This window comes from Emys orbicularis, chromosome 12 (genome assembly GCF_028017835.1).
Source record: "Emys orbicularis isolate rEmyOrb1 chromosome 12, rEmyOrb1.hap1, whole genome shotgun sequence".
Classification (NCBI taxonomy): domain Eukaryota; kingdom Metazoa; phylum Chordata; order Testudines; family Emydidae; genus Emys; species Emys orbicularis.
The window spans coordinates 35322153-35340681 of record NC_088694.1 but is presented as its reverse complement, the minus strand read 5'-3'; the positions used below and the strand labels follow the sequence as shown (position 1 = coordinate 35340681).

The 18529-nt window shown below is 51.4% G+C and overlaps 1 protein-coding gene across 1 annotated transcript in view; it reads left to right on the top strand.

The window, feature by feature from the left end:
* The window catches only part of LOC135886051 (cytosolic phospholipase A2 gamma-like), a 979292-nt gene that overhangs the window by 84771 nt on the left and 875992 nt on the right, over positions 1 to 18529 (top strand).

Sequence of the window (18529 nt, the reverse complement as noted above, 5' to 3'; positions counted from 1 at the left end):
CAGGAAGAAATCACAGCCAGTGTGGAACCGGACGTCCAACACTATCTGTGATTTGGGGGGCATGTCATAACTATAAAGGGAAGGGTGACAGCTCTCCTGTGTACAGTGCTATGGAATCCCTCCTAGCCAGAGACTCCAAATCCTTTTACCTGTAAAGGGTTAAGAAGCTCGGGTAACCTGGCTGACACCTGACCCCAAGGACCAATAAGGGGACAAGATACTTTCAAATCTTGGGGGGGGAAAGGCTTTTGTGTGTGTCCTTTGTTTAAGGGGTTGTTCGCTCTTGGGACTGAGAGGGACCAGACATCAATCCAGGTTCTCCCCATCTTTCTAAACAAGTCTCTCTTATTTCAAAATTGTAAGTAAAAGCCAGGCAAGGCGTCTTAGATTTACTTTGTTTTCTCAACTTGTAAATGTACCTTTTACCAGAGTGCTTATCTTGTTTGCTATACTTTGAACCTAAGACAGAGGGGATTCCTCTGAGCTCTTTAAGTTTGATTACCCTGTAAAGTTATTTTCCATACTGATTTTGCAGAGATGATTTTTACCTTTTGCTTTAATTAAAAGCCTTCTTTTTAAGAACCTGATTGATTTCTCCTTGTTTTAAGATCCAAAGGGGGTTTGGATCTGTATTCACCAGGAGTTGGTGAAAGGAAGGAGGGGGGAAGGGTCAATCTCTCCTTGTTTAAGATCCAAGCAGTTTGGATCTGTATTCACCAGGGAATTGGTGAAAGGTTTCTCAAGGCTTCCCAGGGAGGGAATCCATCGAGAATGGTGGCAGCGGGACCAGAGCTAAGCTGGTAGATAAGCTTAGCAGTTTTCATGCAGGCCCCTACATTTGTACCCTAAAGTTCAAAGTAGGGATACAGCCTTGACACCTCTTTCAAAGCAACGAAACGCTGGAGCACTCTTCCTCAACTCAACCACCTCACTTCTGTATGGTAGATTAAGTCATTGCACTCGGTGTCTACCCCTTCAAGAAAGGCTCGAAATGTCCTATGTTTTAGTCCTCTAGAACGGATGTAGTTTACAATGGAAACTACCACTGACATTACATGCTCAAATTTTAAGACTTTGCTACACAAAACCTGCTGATGTATAATGCAGTGATGTTTGGTTATTTCTCTCCCGATAAATTCTTCAAGAAGAGTAACTGCTCCAACATTTTTTTGTCACATAGCTGGAGCACCATCAGTACAAATGGCCACCAAGTTTGTGAAATCTAATCGCGACTTATCATTCATGCACTTTATCACTTCACTGGAGATTTCTTTTCCGGTTGTGCGACCCGTCATGGAGCACATGCCAGCAAGTTCTTCAGTAATTTCAAAGTTTTTTTCAATACCTCTAATAAAAATAAGAAGTTGGGCGGTGTCTTTTAAATCGGTGCTTTCATCCATAGCTAGGGAGTAAAAGCAGAATTCACTGACTCTCTGCTTTAACTGATCACTTAGATTGGTAGAAATGTCAGCTATTCTTCTCCGTACAGTCATGCGTGATAGACTGACATTCTCAAATATTCCCCTCTTTTCTGGACATAACTCAGATACAGCAATCAACATACACTTTTTTAATAACTCGCCTTCTGTGAAGCATTTCCCAGCAGCAGCAATTTCCTTAGAAATTTTAAAGCTTACTTTAGTAACTGTTTCAGAGTAGCAGCCGTGTTAGTCTGTATCCGCAAAAAGAACAGGAGTACTTGTGCCACCTTAGAGACTAACAAATTTATTAGAGCATAAGCTTTCGTGGGCTACAACCCACTTCTCTATATGCATCCGAAGAAGTGGGTTGTAGCCCACGAAAGCTTATGCTCTAATAAATTTGTTAGTCTCTAAGGTGCCACAAGTTCTCCTGTTCTTTTTAGTAACTGTATCGTTCTCAGTGCTCACTTTCTTGAAAATTTGCTGTTCTCTACTAAGGTTTTTCGCTAAACTGGCTGCTTTAATTATTTTTTCATTTGGGCTCAATTTGGTGAGATTGGGATGCTTAGTTTCAAAGTGCCACCGAAGGTTGTATTCTTTCGGAACGGCTAACGTTTCGCGACACACGAGGCACAGTATTTTGTTTTTGGAAATAGTACGTAAGTATTTATTTGTCCATTCAGTTTTGAAAACTCTGTGCTCTGATTCTATTTTTCTCTTTTTCTTTTCACTCAAGGTATCCATTATGAAGGTCAAGATTTTGTTGAATAAATTCACACACAAGGGAAACACTCACAGTCACACACAAAGAGAAGAGATATCTCACGGCGCATGGCACACTAGCAAGGCACTGACGGTGTGTGGAAGCCTGTAGGTCCAGGGGTCACTATATTACTGCACACAGCAGTCAATCAATGCAGTTGTAGATAAATCTCTGCATTATGCATTTTTGTATAACTTTTATATGACTTTGTATTGAACCTTGGTACTATGTTATAGCGGGCTCCTAAGATAGTATAATTAAGGTAAAAGAAAAATTTCTTCTGTGCAAATTTTTGAAGCAGAGTTCAAATTTGTGTGCCATGAGGCAAATGCGCCCAAGTGAGTAAAATGCTTATACATTTAAAAAGTTTTAATTTGCAATTTGTGTCAATTTATATGGGTTTTCAGATAGAGACATCATAAGTAAAAAAAGAAAAACAAAAGTTTGTGTTTTAAATTGAAAATTTTCCTAAAAAATATCAATAAATGATTATCAGCCAAGAATAAGATATGTAATTACAAATGCATTTTAATTTCCTTATTGGTCGAAATGTCAAAGACTGCTAAACTAACCTTACTGTTTTTCCCTGCGATCTTTTTCATTTGCCCATTCAATATAAACTCTGTCCAGATCTATCAGTCCTCAATCCAGCTGGTAAATCTTAATACACATCAGCACCCCACACAGAACCCCCCACTCGCTAGTTTCCCAATACACACAGATTTCTCCTCCCTCCCACCCAGTGCCCTTCCCCACAGCCCCACCACCACAACTAAACAATGCCCCACACAGACCCCCAGTGCCCTGACACACACAGATCTCCCCCACTGCCCAGCACCCCCCAACAGGCACCCCAAAACACACAACCCTCCCCCACTGCCCAGCGCCCTCCACACCCTCACAGCCCAGCACCCCCCGCACACCTCCCAGACATTCACTCCACCACACCCTTCCCCCTTCCCTGGCCGCACTCACCAGCCCTGCTGGGAGGTCTCTGGCTCCTAGGGTGAGAGCGGCAAGGGGAGTCTCCAGTGGTGAGCTGGAGCCAGTTCGCACCAGTTCGCGGGAACCGGTTGTTAAATTTAGAAGCCCTTTTAGAACCGGTTGTCCTGCGCGGGACAACCGGTTCTAAAAGGGCTTCTAAATTTAACAACCAGTAAGTTGAAGTGACCAGGAGCATAGCTGGGAGGGAGCAGAGGTAGCGGCTGCTACCCCTGAGCACATTATCCAAAAGTGGCGCCTTAGGAGCCGACCCCATGGGTGCTCCAGCTCTCTGCCCCGCTCCCCGGCCCCAGCTCACCTCTGCTCTGCCTCCGCCTCCGCCTCCGCCTCTGAACACTCCGCCCTGCTTCTCCCCCTCCCACCCCGCAAATCAGCTGTTCGCGCGGGAAGCCTGGGAGGGCAGAGAAGCAAGCGGTGGCTTCGCGCTCAAGCCCAGGGAGGCGGAGATGGAGCGGAGGTGAGCTGGGGTGGGGGGAGCCACCCGCACCACAGCAGGTAACCCGGGGGGAGGGGCGCGCAGGGGAATCGCTCCCCGCCCCAGCTCACCTCTGCTCTGCCTCCCTGGGCCTAAGCGCGAAGCCGCCACTTGCTTCTCAGCTCTCCCAGGCTTCCAGCGTGAACAGCTGATTCGCGGGAAGCGGGGGGGCTGCAAGCTCAGCCTGACCCGGTGCTCCAGGCACTGCACGGTGACAGCGTGGCCCAGTTCCAGCCGAGCGGCGCGGCTGTGGCGCCGCCAGCCACGTCCAGGCAGCGCGGTAAGGGAGCAGGGAGGGGGTGTTGGATAGAGGGCAGGGGAGTTTAGGGGGGTGGATAGTGGTCGGGGCGGTCAGAGGGCAGGGAACAGGGGGATTGAATGGGGGCAAGGGTCCCGGGGGGCAGTCAGGAAGGAGCAGGGGTTGGATGGGGCAGTGGGAGGCAGTCAGGGGCAGGGGTTCCAAGGGTGGTCAGGGGACAGGGAGAAGGGGTGGTTGGATGGGGCAGAGGTCCCGGGGGGCCATCAGGAATGAGAAGAGGGGTTGGATGGGGCAGCGGGGGGCAGTCAGGGGACAGGGAAGGGGGTGGATGGGGCAGGGGTCCCGGGGGGGGCATCAAGGATCGCGGGGGGTTGGATGGGGTAGGAGTCCCAGGGGGGTGGGCCAAAAAGCGCTCAGGACGGGGGCGGTGGCTGAGCCCCGTGTCCCGCTGGGGGGGCGAGGGCTCCGTGCCCGTGTCCCGCTGGGGGGAAGGGGCGGCAGTGGCGCGCGAGGGCTCTGTGCCCGTGTCCCGCTTGGGGCAGGGGGGAGGGGCAGCGGCACGCGCGGGCTCCGTGTCCCGCTTGGGGCCGGGGTTGGTGGTGGAGGCGCGGCAGCGCACGAGGGCTCCACCCCCGTGTCCCGCTTGGGGCGGGGGGCAGCGGCAGCACGCGAGGACTCCGTGCCCGTGTCCCGCTTGGGGCGGGGGGGGGCGGTGGCGTGCGAGGGCGCAAAAATATCCTTGCGCCGGCGTTGGGTCGGCGGGGGGGGCGCCTGAAAGCCCCGCCCCCGCAGCTCCGATTGGGCTGGACTCAGCCGCCCGCATTGCTGGCTCCTGTCGGCGGGCGGGCACGCCACCGGGAGCTGCCCCAGGAAGCACCGCCACGCCAGCCTTGGGACTTTGGCGGTGATGGTGAGCACGTGGTTAAAGGGCTTCCCAACCGATGTGCGGTTGGGACGCCAGACAGATGTGTGCGTGGGGTTTAGAATCGCCCCGCGGGCCGCACAGTGAGCCCCCACGGGCCGCATGCGGCCCGCGGGCCGTATGTTGTGCAGGCCTGTTTTAGTAGATGCAGAAAAAAGGATGTAAATATGCTGCAAGGCTCCAAAGAAACTCATCGCATCTGGACATGTTTTGGCCATGTCTCCCAAAATGAGATTATAGTGTGACATACACATGGTGTAAAAAAAGCTCTTGGGTTTGTTTTCAAAAGTCGTGCTTGTACACCTGATATGTTTCCCTTCATATTTGCGCTGTTGTCATAGCCTGCCCACGTATATTTGCAACGTCCAATCCCAGGTCTTCCAGTTCACTTAAAAGGATATTGTACAAATATTCATCTGTGCTGCTTTCTACTACTATGAACTTAATGAAATGTTCATATACTCCTGCTGGAATATTTGGTGATACACCATCAGCCACATACCTAATTGTCAATGACATTTGGTCTTGTTGACTAATGTCAGAAGTGCAGTCGAGTATAATAGCAAAATACTTAGCAGGCTTAATTCGAGCTATTATTTCATGTTTAACAGCATTCCCTACAATACTAATAAGTTAGTTTTCAATGTTTTTTCCTAAATAATGGTCATGTATTTCTTTGTTCTTGATTCTTCATAAATGTTCCTGCATCACTGGGTCAAACTGTCCCAGTAATTCAATAACTCCAAGAAAATTTCCATTGTATGATGTTCCCAGCCATTCATCAGATCCACAAAATGATAAGTTTTGTTCTGCTAGCAACTGAACGACAGCGACTAGTCTCTCAAAAACTTGATGCCAGCGTTTTGCTTCTTGGTCAATAAGTTTTTGTTGTATTGCGTCAATGGTTTTTCCAGCAGATAACATTCGCTGAAGGTTGCAGCAACTAAGCACAGCTTGTAAATGTCCTTTTGAGTTTTCGTGCTCGGCCAATCTTGTATGAATATTAGACCAGTCATTAAAACCATTAGATGCTAATGAACTTGTCACATTATTGCAAAAAATCTTACAGTAATAACAAAAGTTCTTGTTGGCTGACACTGAGTATATCACCCATGGACGAGGTACAATTTCACCATTTGAAAGTTTCCTTTTGCAGTGAAACTTTGAAAAGTGTTTCCCAATCTTAGGGAAATCTTCTACAATAATTTTAGGCGGCCCTTGTTTTACTAAATACTCCCTGATACGCTGGCTAATGTATTCTGGCCAAGTTGCAGGATCATCAGATATTTCTATTTGGTCAGCAGAGTTGAAGTTGCCTTTCTGCTCTGGATCTAAACCACTCGCATCTTTATTATCAGAAAAGCATTCTTGACCCTCAGTACTTTCAGCATCAGTTACAACCCTTTTTGTAGTCTTCTCTTCACCTTAACTATCTTTAGTGTCTTCTTCAGACTGATATGGCTCTTCAAATTCTTCGTCATTGCTGTCGTTCTCTGTCTCTATCGTATGATCTACTGGAGAATTTTCAACCATATCTGCATCTTCACTGAGCTCTTCTGGCTCAACAGTAGAATCAGGTCTGCTAAAATACTTGCTTAAAGCACCCTTTTGCTTCTGTCTTTCAACTGCCTTTGCCTTGTATATGGCTCTTTTCTTACTCCCATTTGGGTACTTTCTACCAATGTCTCTTGATCTCTTACTCATATTGATAGACGTCACCACATTCTAAAAGAATATTAATTATAGATTTTCACTTTCATATTAGGAAAATAATTTATGTTTTGATTGTTGGCTGGCTGCAGGCAGGGCAGGGGGTGCGGGGCTGGAGGCAGGGCAGGGGGTGCAGCAGGGGCTGGCTGCGGGCAGGCAGGGCGGGGCTGGCTGGAGACAGGGGCTGGCTGTGGGCAGAGCAGGGGGTGCGGGGCTGGCTGGAGACAGGGGCTGCGGGGCTGGTGCAGGCAGGGGGTGCAGCAGGGGCTGGCTGCGGGCAGGGCAGGGGGTGTGGCAGGGGCTGGCTGGAGATGGGCTGGCTGAGGGCAGGGCAGGGCAGGGCAGGGGGTGCGGGGCTGGCTGGAGACAGGGGCTGGCTGTGGGCAGGGCAGGGGGTGCGGCAAGGGCTGGCTGGAGACGGGCTGGCTGCGGGCAGGGCTGGGCAGGGCAGGGGGTGTGGGACTGGCTGGAGACAGGGGCTGGCTGCGGGCAGGGCAGGGGTTGCGGGGCTGGAGGCAGGGCAGGGGGTGCGGGGCTGGCTGCGGGCAGGGCAGGGGGAATGGCAGGGGCTGGCTGCGGGCAGGGCAGGGGGTGTGGCAGGGGGTGCGGGCAGGGCAGGGGCTGCGGGCAGGGTGGCGGGTGCAGGGCAGGGGCTGCGACCAGGGGGTGCGGCAGGGGCTGGCTGGAAACAGGGGTTGGCTGCGGGCAGGGCAGGGTGTGTGGCAGGGGCTGGATGGAGACAGGGGCTGGCTGCAGGCAGGGGGTGCAGGGCTGGCTGGAGACCGGGGCTGGCTGCGGGCGGGGCAGGGTGGTGGGTGCAGGGCAGGAGGGGCTGGCTGGAGACAGGCTGGCTGTGGGCAGCGGATGCGGGGCTGGCTGGAGACAGGGGCTGGCTGCGGGCAGGGCAGGGTGTGCGGCAGGGGGTATGGGCGGGGCGGGGGCTGTGGGCAGGGTGGCGGGTGCAAGTGTAGCCTGATTTAGGGTGTACTGCTAATATTAATTTGGATAATATGGGAATTTAATTTATTAATGTAATTTTATTTGATTTTAATAATAATATTAATAATGATTAATAATATTACTTAGTATGGGTTTAGGCTTGCCAATCTGTTTGATCAGAAGATAAAAGTTCTTGTCCTGAATCAGGCTCCACAGAATTTATAAAGGACCCTCGGGGGTATGACAGGAAGCTCACACTGAGACAGATAAAGCCTTAAAGACTTTTTATTAAAATCAATAATAGTAAGTAAATGGTAAAATACTCAAGCGTTACAAAGTTACAATTGCATTACTGCTATTCAAAAGATACGTATGATACTATAGTATTACATGCAACAAAGCTTTGGTTAACATACTCACACCCTTCCTTGATAACCTGGTGGTAAGAGACACAGGACCAGCCTTGCAGTTCAGGTTTCTCAATTCTTGAGTGAGGGATGCAGTGATTAGAAAACGCTAAGAGCTATCACAGCTGACTAGGGTTTACTTGGCTAACTTAAACTTAAATCAAAACCTTATAAACAAACTAAGAATAAAACTTAGCCTACAAGTAGTAGCAGTCATCATAGATAGAGTGGAAGAAGTTAATGAGAATAGAGTAAAGTGAGAATGGAGATAGTGAGAAATGGAGAGCAGAGAAAGAGAGAAATGGAGATGGAGTAAAGTGAGAACGGAGATAGTGAGAAATGGAGATGGAGTAAAGTAAGAACGGAGATATGGAGATACTCTATTGAGGTGAGTTACCTCTTTTATAGGGCAAATGCCTGACCTCCTTCCTCTGATGCCCAAATTTCATTCCTCACCCACAGAAATGTTAGGGTACACTTACCCCATAGGCTAGTATGTATGTGCGTATTGATGACAGGTATGTACACACATCAGTCTCTTGTGGTGTACTTGTTAAGTCTGTGGGAAAACCCCCCTATGCCATTTTCCATTGTCTATTGGTCTAGATAAAAGGTCATAGACATAGGCGTGGGTACTCATCTATTTAGGTAACAAGCTATAGGTCAACTTTGCTTTTTTTGAGTAAAAGGTCTTAATATAGATATGCTAACTTTGCCTTAGCTTAACATACAGGATATGGCCTGTAGGTCTCTTGCATTACAGCCAAACTCACTTTAATATAAATCTATAAACCTGTAACAATAAACCAAATACTTAAACTATAAGAAAAGATATATATATATAAATATACAAGCAAGCAGGTTAGTCCTATAGGCTACACAGGGTGGTGGCTGCAGGCAGGAGGTGCGGGGCTGGAGACAGGGGCTGGCTGCGGGCAGGGCAGGGGGTGCAGGGCAGGGGCTGCGGGCAGGGTGGCGGGTGCAGTGCAGGGGGTGCGGCAGGGGCTGCGGGGCTGGCTGGAGACAGGGGCTGGCTGCGGGCAGGGTGGCGGGTGCAGGGCAGGGGCTGCGGGCAGGGTGGTGGGTGCAGGGCAGGGGGTGGCTGGAGACCGGAGCTGGCTGCAGGCAGGGTGGCGGGTGCAGGGCAGGGGGTGCGGGCAGGGTGGTGGGTGCAGGGCAGGGGGTGGCTGGAGACCGGAGCTGGCTGCAGGCAGGGTGGCGGGTGCAGGGCAGGGGGTGCGGGCAGGGTGGCGGGTGCAGGGCACGGGGGGCTGGCTGGAGATGGGCTGGCTGTGGGCAGGGGGTGCGGGGCTGGCTGGAGACAGGGGCTGGCTGCGGGCAGGGCAGGGTGTGCGGCGGGGGTGCAGGCAGGGCAGGGGCTGCGGGCAGGGTGGTGGGTGCAGGGCAGGGGGTGGCTGGAGACCGGAGCTGGCTGCAGGCAGGGTGGCGGGTGCAGGGCAGGGGGTGCGGGCAGGGTGGTGGGTGCAGGGCACGGGGGGCTGGCTGGAGATGGGCTGGCTGCGGGCAGGGGGTGCGGGGCTGGCTGGAGACAGGGGCTGGCTGCGGGCAGGGCAGGGGGTGCGGCGGGGGCGTGGGCGGGGTGGGGGCTGCGGGCAGGGTGGCGGCTGCAGGCAGGAGGTGTGGGGCTGGAGACAGGGGCTGGCTGCGGGCAGGGCAGGGGGTGCAGGGCAGGGGCTGCGGGCAGTGTTGCGGGTGCGGCAGTGGCTGCGGGGCTGGCTGGAGACAAGGGCTGGCTGCGGGCAGGGTGGCGGGTGCAGGGCAGGTGCTGTGGGCAGGGGGTGCAGGCAGGGCAGGGGTTGCGGGCAGTGTGGTGGGTGTAGGGCAGGGGCTGGCTGGAGACTGGGGCTGGCTTCAGGCAGGGTGGCAGGTGCAGGGCAGGGGCTGCGGGCAGGGGGTGCGGCAGGGGCTGGAGACAGGGGTTGGGTGTGGGCAGGGCAGGAGGTGCGGGGCTGGCTGGAGACAGGGGTTGGGTGTGGGCAGGGCAGGGGCTGGCTGGAGACAAGGGCTGGCTGCGGGCAGGGTGGCGGGTGCAGGGCAGGGGCTGTGGGCAGTGTGGTGGGTGTAGGGCAGGGGCTGGCTGGAGACAGGGGCTGGCTGCAGGCAGGGTGGCAGGTGCAGGGCAGGGGCTGCAGGCAGGGGGTACGGCAGGGGCTGGAGACAGGGGTTGGGTGTGGGCAGGGCGGGGGTGCGGGGCTGGCTAGAGATCGGGGCTGGCTGCGGGCAGGGCAGGGGGTGCGGGGCTGGCTGGAGACAGGGGTTGGGTGTGGGCAGGGCAGGGGCTGGCTGGAGACAGGGGCGGGCTGTGGGCAGGACAGGGGGTGCAGTAAGGGCTGGCTGGAGACAGGGGCTGATGCAGGCAGGGCAGGAGGTGCGGCAGGGGCTGGATTCAGGGGCTGGCTGCGGGCAGGGCACGGGGTGCGGGGCTGGCTGGAGACGGGTTGGGTGTGGGCAGGGAAGGGGCTGGCTGGAGACAGGGGCTGGCTGTGTGCAAGGCAGGGGGTGCGGCAAGGGCTGGCTGGAGACAGGGGCTACGTGTGGGCAGGGCAGGGGCTGCGGGGCAGGCTGGAGACAGGGGCTGGCTGCGGGCAGGGTGGCGGGTGCAGGGCAGGGGCTGCGGGCAGGGGGTGCGGCAGGGGCTGGAGACAGGGGTTGGGTGTGGGCAGGGTAGGGGGTGCGGGGCTGGCTGGAGACCGGGGCTGGCTGCGGGCAGGGCAGGGAGTGCGGGGCTGGCTGGAGACAGGGGCTGGCTGCGGGCAGGGTGGGGGGTACTCACGGGGAGAGCGGCTCGGAGCAGCCCGAGCAGCAGGACGCAGCCCAGGCCCAGCAAAGCAGCCGCGGACCGACCAGGCGGCAGCGGGAGCCCCAGGGCCAGAGGTCCGAGAAGCAGCAGCAGCAACAGGGCCAGGAGGAGGCCCACATGGCTCCCACAGGCAGCGCAGCACTCCCGGCCCTCAGAGGAGGAATTACACACTTCCCGGCTAAAGCCCATCAAAGCCGCAGCGCCCCCTCCTCGCAAGGAAGCCGGTTAGCAAGCGGTTCTAAAACCACTTCAAAATTTAACAACCGGTTCGTGCGAACCGGCTCCAGCTCACCACTGGCTGAGGGGGTCAGAGCCAGCCCCAGCCCACCCTGTACAGTAAGTGCCCCCTCCTCCACCGGGGTAGCAGCAGCAGCCCAGGGCTCGGGGGCTATGTAAAGGGCCCGGGGCTTCCCTGCTTCTACTGCCCCGGCCCTTTAAATAGCCGAGGGAGCCCTGGGGAAGCAGCGGGGCTCCGGCGGCTATTCAAAGGACCGGGGCAGCAGAGGCAGCTGGAGCCCCGGCCCTTTAAATAGCCACCAGAGCCCCCGCTACCCCAGGTTTCTGGGGGCTATTTAAAGGGTCCAGGGCTCCCCTGCATCTACCTCCCCGGCCCTTTAAATAGCTGCTGGGCCCAGGGGAAGCGGTGGGCTCCAACGGCTATTTAAAGGGCCGGGGCGGTAGAAGCAACGGGAGCCCCGAACTTTTTAAATAGCTCCCAGAGTCCCGCCGCCGCTACCCCAGGGCTCCAGAAGCCGGGCTCTGGTGGCAATTTAAAGGGCCTGGAGCTCCAGCCTCTGCTGGGAGCCCCAGGCCCTTTAAATTGCCCTCTGGGGAAGCCGGGCCACCCCATTACGGCGTGCCGGCGGCGGCAAGGGTGCAGGGCCCTCTTAGGCGCGGGGCCCGATTCAGGAGAATAGGCTGAATCGGCCTAAAGCCAGCCCTGACTGGGGATGTGGACCAGGCTGCAAGGATTTCTAGCCTGTATATGGAAGACTGGTGGACTGTTAGTTCCATCAGGGTGAGACACTGCTCGATGCAAATCTAGTTTATAGAACTTAGATTGCAATTTTGTTTTATTTCTTAGGTGATCTACTTTGATCTGTATTCTATTACTTATAATCTGTCTTTCTGTAGTTATAAATCTGTTTTATATTTTTTACTTAAAACAGTGTCTTGTTTGAAGTGCAAAGGGAAATCTGCTCAGGAACAGGGGCCGGTGCATTATCCTCTCTACACTGAGGGAGGGGTGGACTGGATAATAAACTTACACTGGTCAGGGTTTTGACCAGGGCAAGACGGAACAGCTCTGGGGTCCTAGGGTGGGGGCTGAAGCTTCTCTATTTTTGAGTGACAGGCAAAGGCATTCATGTAGCTGCAGCCGGGTGTGTCCCTGCCTGTGTAAATGCTTGTGTGAGCGCAGGACCTGGAGAGGTCTGCAGTTTGTCACAACATCACAGTGAGTAAGAGAGGAGACTGGTGAGACAGAAGGCTCAGTGGTACCCCAGTTCCAGGTTGCACCCCGGGATAGTCTGCCACACTTGGTTCAGTGGTGAAGGCACTCAGCCAGGTTTATCAACGAAGCATGGCCCTATGTGTGCTGCAGGTACACAAGCACATGTATGTTTCTTACAATGCACTCAGTTCAGTGAGAAGTGGGATTTTCCACTCTACCCTCGGCTGGACCAAGACACCCCTTCTGCGACCCCTTTTGATGCACTGATACAAACAAGTTACATATTTGCCCCTCTGATGTGGTGAGTTACCACCCTTTCCCTTGTACTTCTTGGTTCCATCAAAATATCTCTATCCATCACACTGTCATACTCACCATATCTTTAGGAGGGGTCAGTGTGTCCCTTTTAACTTCAGGCAAACACATTCCCTACCATCCTTGGTATTGGGGTGTTCTGGTAGGGAATGTGTTTGCCTGAGTGCCCTGTACCTAGCACTTCTTAGCAATGTGTCTGTTTTTGCAATACCAGCCCTGTTCTTGCCAAGTTCTGTGAACTTGCAAGCAGGCATGTTTTGTATCAGGGCCTGACTTCTGCCTATAGCCTGACTCTTGCTAACCTTGCTTTATATCAGCAGGGCCTGATTACTTTACTTCAGGCCTTAGTCCTCATACCAGGCCCCTTATACCAGGCCTTATGTCTCCGTTTTTCTCTTTCTACTGCAGGAGTAAATTAAAACAATAGTCCAGTATCACACCCACCTTCCCTCAGGGAGGGATTGGCCCGCACCCATCTGTAGTCAGTTCCTGCTCCCAGCCAGGCCTATCTCATAGAGTCAGAGCTGGAGATCGGTCCCCACTCCCTGCCAGCCCCCAAATGAGCTGGGCTTTCCCCTGCTAGCCCCTCCCTCCAGTAATGGGGCATAGGAACATAAGAACGGCCATACTGGGTCAGACCAATTGTCCATCTACCCCAGTATCCTGTCTTCCAACAGAGGCCAATGCCAGGTGCTTCAGAGGGAATGAACAGAAGAGGCAATCATTGAGTGAACCATCCCTTGTCGTCCAGTCTTCTGGCAGTCAGAGGTTTAGGGACATCCAGAGCATGGGGTTGCATCCCTGACCATCCTGGCTAATAGCCATTGATGGACCCCATCCTCTGTTACCCTTCCAAGGGTTTCACTGTACTGGGGTGGTCTCAGGAATTCCCTGAGGACACGACACCTTTGTCCAATAAGTGACTGACACAAGCAGTTCAAACACACAAAGCCTTTTATTAACAAAAAAATTCCTGTTGCAGTTAGCTAGAAGCAACTTGAACCGCAGTGACATACAATCAGAGGTGATGCTGAATGGGCAGCTTCCCACTTCCGATGGCCAGTCATCTGCAGGTCATCGGGGGAGAATGATTTGTGACCCTGCCTCTTGCTAGCAGTTTTAAATCAGTGTCTCCTCTCCCTCTCCCTCTCCCTCTCCCTCTCCCTCTTCCTCTCTCTCCTGCTTTGGTTCCCTGGCTCTTGTTTATCTTTATAGTTAAGACTTTGGACACGCGCCAACATTTTGGCCTTCACACCATCCCTGGCAATGAGGTCCACAGCTTCACTGTGTACTGTGTGAAGATGAAGTGGGCATTCACCCACGAAAGCTTATGCTCCAATACTTCTGTTAGTCTTAAAGGTGCCACAGGACCCTCTGTTGCTTTTTACAGATTCAGACTAACATGGCTACTCCTCTGATACATTTTCTTTGTTTGTTTTAAACCTCCTGCCTATTAATTTCATCAGGTGACCCCTAGTTCTTGTGTTATGTGAAGGGGTAAGTAACACTTCCTTTTTCACTTTCTCCACACCAGTCATGATTTTATAGATCTCTATCATACCCCCTCTTAATCACCTCTGTTCCAAGCTGAACAGACCCAGTCTTTTTAATCTCTCCTCGTATGGAAGCTGTTCCAGCCCCTCATTGTTTTTGTTGCCCTTCTCTGTACCTTTTCCAATTTTAATATATCTTTTTTAATTGAAATGACCAGAACTGCACATAGTATTCAAGGTGTGGATGTGCCATGGATTTAAATAGTCACAATGGAGTGGGACAGAGGTGACTGAGCCCACAGCAGCTCATTATCCTCTTCCTGGCCAGTGTGGGTTTGTATCACAGTATCTAAGTGACTTGCATAACCAAATTCTATTGAGATCTGTGCCAGGTTATTCACAGTGGCCTAAAGGAATTAGGCACTAATCTGCCAATGGGAGTTGGGTGCCAAACTTCCATACGCCGTTCTGAAAATGACAGGATAAATCATGCCTAAGTTCTGCAGCACGACTTTCCTGAAGGCCCCCTTCACCTCTTTGTTCCTCAGACTGTAGATGATGGGGTTGAACATTGGGGTGATGACCGTGTACATGAGAGACAGAGCTTTATGGAAGGCTGGGGACCGCTCAGCCAATGGCGACACATACATGATATGGTATTCACCCACGAAAGCTTATGCTCCAATACATCTGTTAGTCTATAAGGTACCATGTGACGTTATTGATATAATCTGGGGCCATATAGATCATTGTTGTAACCGAGGTCCTGTAGTGGCACCCAAATCTTATATAAAGGGGGTCAAATGGGGTGTCTAAGACAAGGTTATGGTTTACTGGTTATGATTAGGCTGTCTATGTGTGTATCAGTTTTGTAGTTGAAGTTATGAATATTGGCTCTATACTGTCGGTGTTTCAAACTTATGCTATGCTGCTGGGTGACATCCCAGACAAACTGGTGTTAGCTCTGCCTAGCCTGCTTGATGGCCCATTAAGGACCATCAGCTATACAATGGACCCATTGAGAGAAGGCAAATATGCCTTGAGACTCAGCAAAGTATGCAGGAACTTGCCCATGTGACTCCAGACTCCATTTTGCTGTAATTTTCCACAGTAAGGACAAAGAGGTGTTCTTACACCTGGAAAAGACTATATAAGGCTGATGCCTCATCTCCATCTTGTCTTCAATCCTGCTTCATACCTCTGGAGGAACTTTGCTACAAGCTGAAGCTTTGAACAAAGGACTGAGGACCCATCCCAGCGGGGGATGTATTCCAGAGACTTGATTTGAACCTGCAGTTTATTCTATCGCTGCTGCAAGCCTGAACCAAGAACTTTGCCATTACTGTATGTAATTGATTCCATTTAACCAATTCTAACTCTCATCTCTATCTTTTTCCTTTTATGAATAAACCTTTAGATTTTAGATTCTAAAGGATTGGCAACAGCGTGATTTGTGGGTAAGATCTGATTTGTATATTGACCTGGGTCTGGGGCTTGGTCCTTTGGGATCAGGAGAACCTTTTTCTTTTACTGGGGTCTTGGTTTTCATAACCATTTGTCCCCATAACGAGTGGTACTGGTGGTGATACTGGGAAACTGGAGTGTCTAAGGAGATTGCTTGTGAGACTTGCGGTTAGCCAGTGGGGTGAGACCGAAGTCCTCTTAGTCTGGCTGGTTTGGTTTGCCTTAGAGGTGGAAAACCCCCAGCCTTGGGCTGTAACTGCCCTGTTTGAGCAATTTGTCCTGAGTTGGCACTCTCAGTTGGGTTCCGCCAGAACCACATTGTCACACTGCAGCACGACTTTCCTGAAGGCCCCCTTCACCTCTTTGTTCCTCAGACTGTAGATGATGGGGTTGAACATTGGGGTGATGACCGTGTACATGAGAGACAGAGCTTTATGGAAGGCTGGGGACCGCTCAGCCAATGGCGACACATACATGATATGGTATTCACCCATGAAAGCTTATGCTCCAATACATCTGTTAGTCTATAAGGTGCCACAGGACTCTTTAAAAAGCAACAGAGGGTCCTGTGGCACCTTTAAGACTAACAGAAGTATTGGGAGCATAAGCTTTCGTGGGTAAGAACCTTGCATCTGAAGAAGTGAGGTTCTTACCCACGAAAGCTTATGCTCCCAATACTTCTGTTAATCTTAAAGGTGCCACAGGACCCTCTGTTGTTTTTTACAGATTCAGACTACCATGGCTACCCCTCTGATACTTGATATACATGATAATGATGGTCCCGTATTACAGACTCACCACCAGCAGGTGAGAGGAGCAAGTGGAAAAGTCCTTTTGCCTCCTGGCACAGGAGGCAATTTGCAGGATGGCCGAGAGGATAAAAATGTAAGACACAACAATGAAGAGGAATGGGACCAGGGATACCAGGGAGCAGGAGACCAGAATAATCATTTCTGCCATGGGGCTTTCTGTACAGGACAATTTGAGCAGCTCCTCCATGTCACAGAAGAAATTATTAATTTCATTAGGGCCACAGAAGCTTAGCTGGGGAACCATCCCCACTGCTAATGCACTGACTGAGAAACCAGTTATCCAGGAGGCAGATACCAGCTGAAGGCAGACCCTGAGGTTCATCATAACATTATAGCTAAGTGGGTTGCATATGGCTAGATAACTTCCTCCAAGCAGGAAACACTCAATGCAAGCCAAAGCACTGAAGAAGAACAACTGCGTGATGCAGTCCCTGAAGGACATTGTCCTGTCCTCTGCCACGAATCCAGCCAGCAACCTGGGGGCAATGACTGAGGTGTAGCAGGTGTCCAGGAAGGACAAGTTCCCAAGGAAGAAGTACATGGGGGTGTGAAGCTGCTGATCAGCCACAACTAGCACAACAATGAGAATGTTCCCAGCCAGGGTCACAATGTAGATCACTAGAAACAGCACAAATGTAGAATCTGAACTTCATCCAGGTTCCTGAATCCCAGCAGAATGAACTTGGTGATGGATGTTTGATTTTTCCATTGCATGTGTCCCATGTGTTCTCTGGACAGCAAGCAAGCAAGCAAGAAAGAAAGAAAGAAAGAAAGGAAGATCTTCTCTCCCCGGATCTCCAGATATGTCCTTGTTCTACCATCCCTTTTAACTTTATTCAGTATTTATTTAAGAAGTGATTTTCAAAATATTGAGGGTTTCTCTACACTGCACTTTTGTCGTTAAAACTTTTGTCGCACAGGGGTGTGAACAAAACATCCTCCTGAACGACAAAAGTTTTAACGATGAAAAGTGCCGGTGCGGACAGCGCTTTCTCGGAAGCTGCTCTTTCATCAATGAAGCAACCGCCCCTTGTGGGGGGGGGGCTTATTTGGTCACAGAGAGAGAGCTCTCCCGGTGGCAGAGGTGACTACACTGCTTACCTTACAATGGTGGGGCTGCAGCAGCACCGCTGCGCCGTTGTAAGGTGTGCATCATAGACATAGCCTCAGTTAGGCACCTAGTGGGATTTTACAACACCTCAGTACCTAAAATTCATTGATTTCAACAGATATTACGTGACGAGATGCTTTTGAAAATCCCACTAGGCTCTAAATAGCTTCAAAACTCTGGCCCATAATCTTTTTAAGAGCATTAGCAAATCCATTTAGGAATGTCTCTGCATCTTTAGGCACCTAAATACCTTTGAAAATCTGGCCCTTAGTGTATAGTACTTTTTCACCTGACCTGATGACATATGAGTTGTTACAACACTACAATATATCTGCTAACATGACAACAGAACTTCACAGAAGGGCACTTTTTGTTACCTCTGTAAAGAGAAAAAAATAACAGAGGCATATGTCAGCAAACCCCAGAGTGACTTACCTATAATTTCTTCAGCAACATACCTAGCACATATGGATGAGATTCTCACTCCACTCCCATTGTATTGGCATAATGGGGTCTTAGTGGAATTGATCCAAAACATTTTTTTTCAATGGAAATTTTAAATTTTTAGCCAAAAAAAACTTGAAAAGAGATTTTTTGGCCAAAAATTGGAGTTGCAATGCCTCCTGGGATATGTAGTTTGCACCTCATGTCTCCATTCTCAAGAAGCTGGGATTCCCCCATCTGGACTACATCTTCCATTATGCAGCAGGAACAGGGACTCCATATTGCAAAGCTACCCCTCACTAAGATCATAGAATCATAGAATATCAGGGTTGGAAGGGACCTCAGGAGGTCATCTAGTCCAACCCCCTGCTCAAAGCAGGACCAATTCCCAACTAAATCATCCCAGCCAGGGCTTTGTCAAGCCTGACCTTAAAAACCTCTAAGGAAGGAGATTCCACCACCTCCCTAGGTAACCCATTCCAGTGCTTCACCACCCTCCTAGTGAAAAAGTGTTTCCTAATATCCAACCTAAACTTCCCCAACTGCAACTTGAGACCATTACTCCTTGTTCTGTCATCAGGAACCACTGAGAACAGTCTAGATCCATCCTCTTTGGAACCCCCTTTCAGGTAGTTGAAAGCAGCTATCAAACCCCCCCTCATTCTTCTCTTCTGCAGACTAAACAATCCCAGTTCCCTCAGCCTCTCCTCATAAGTCA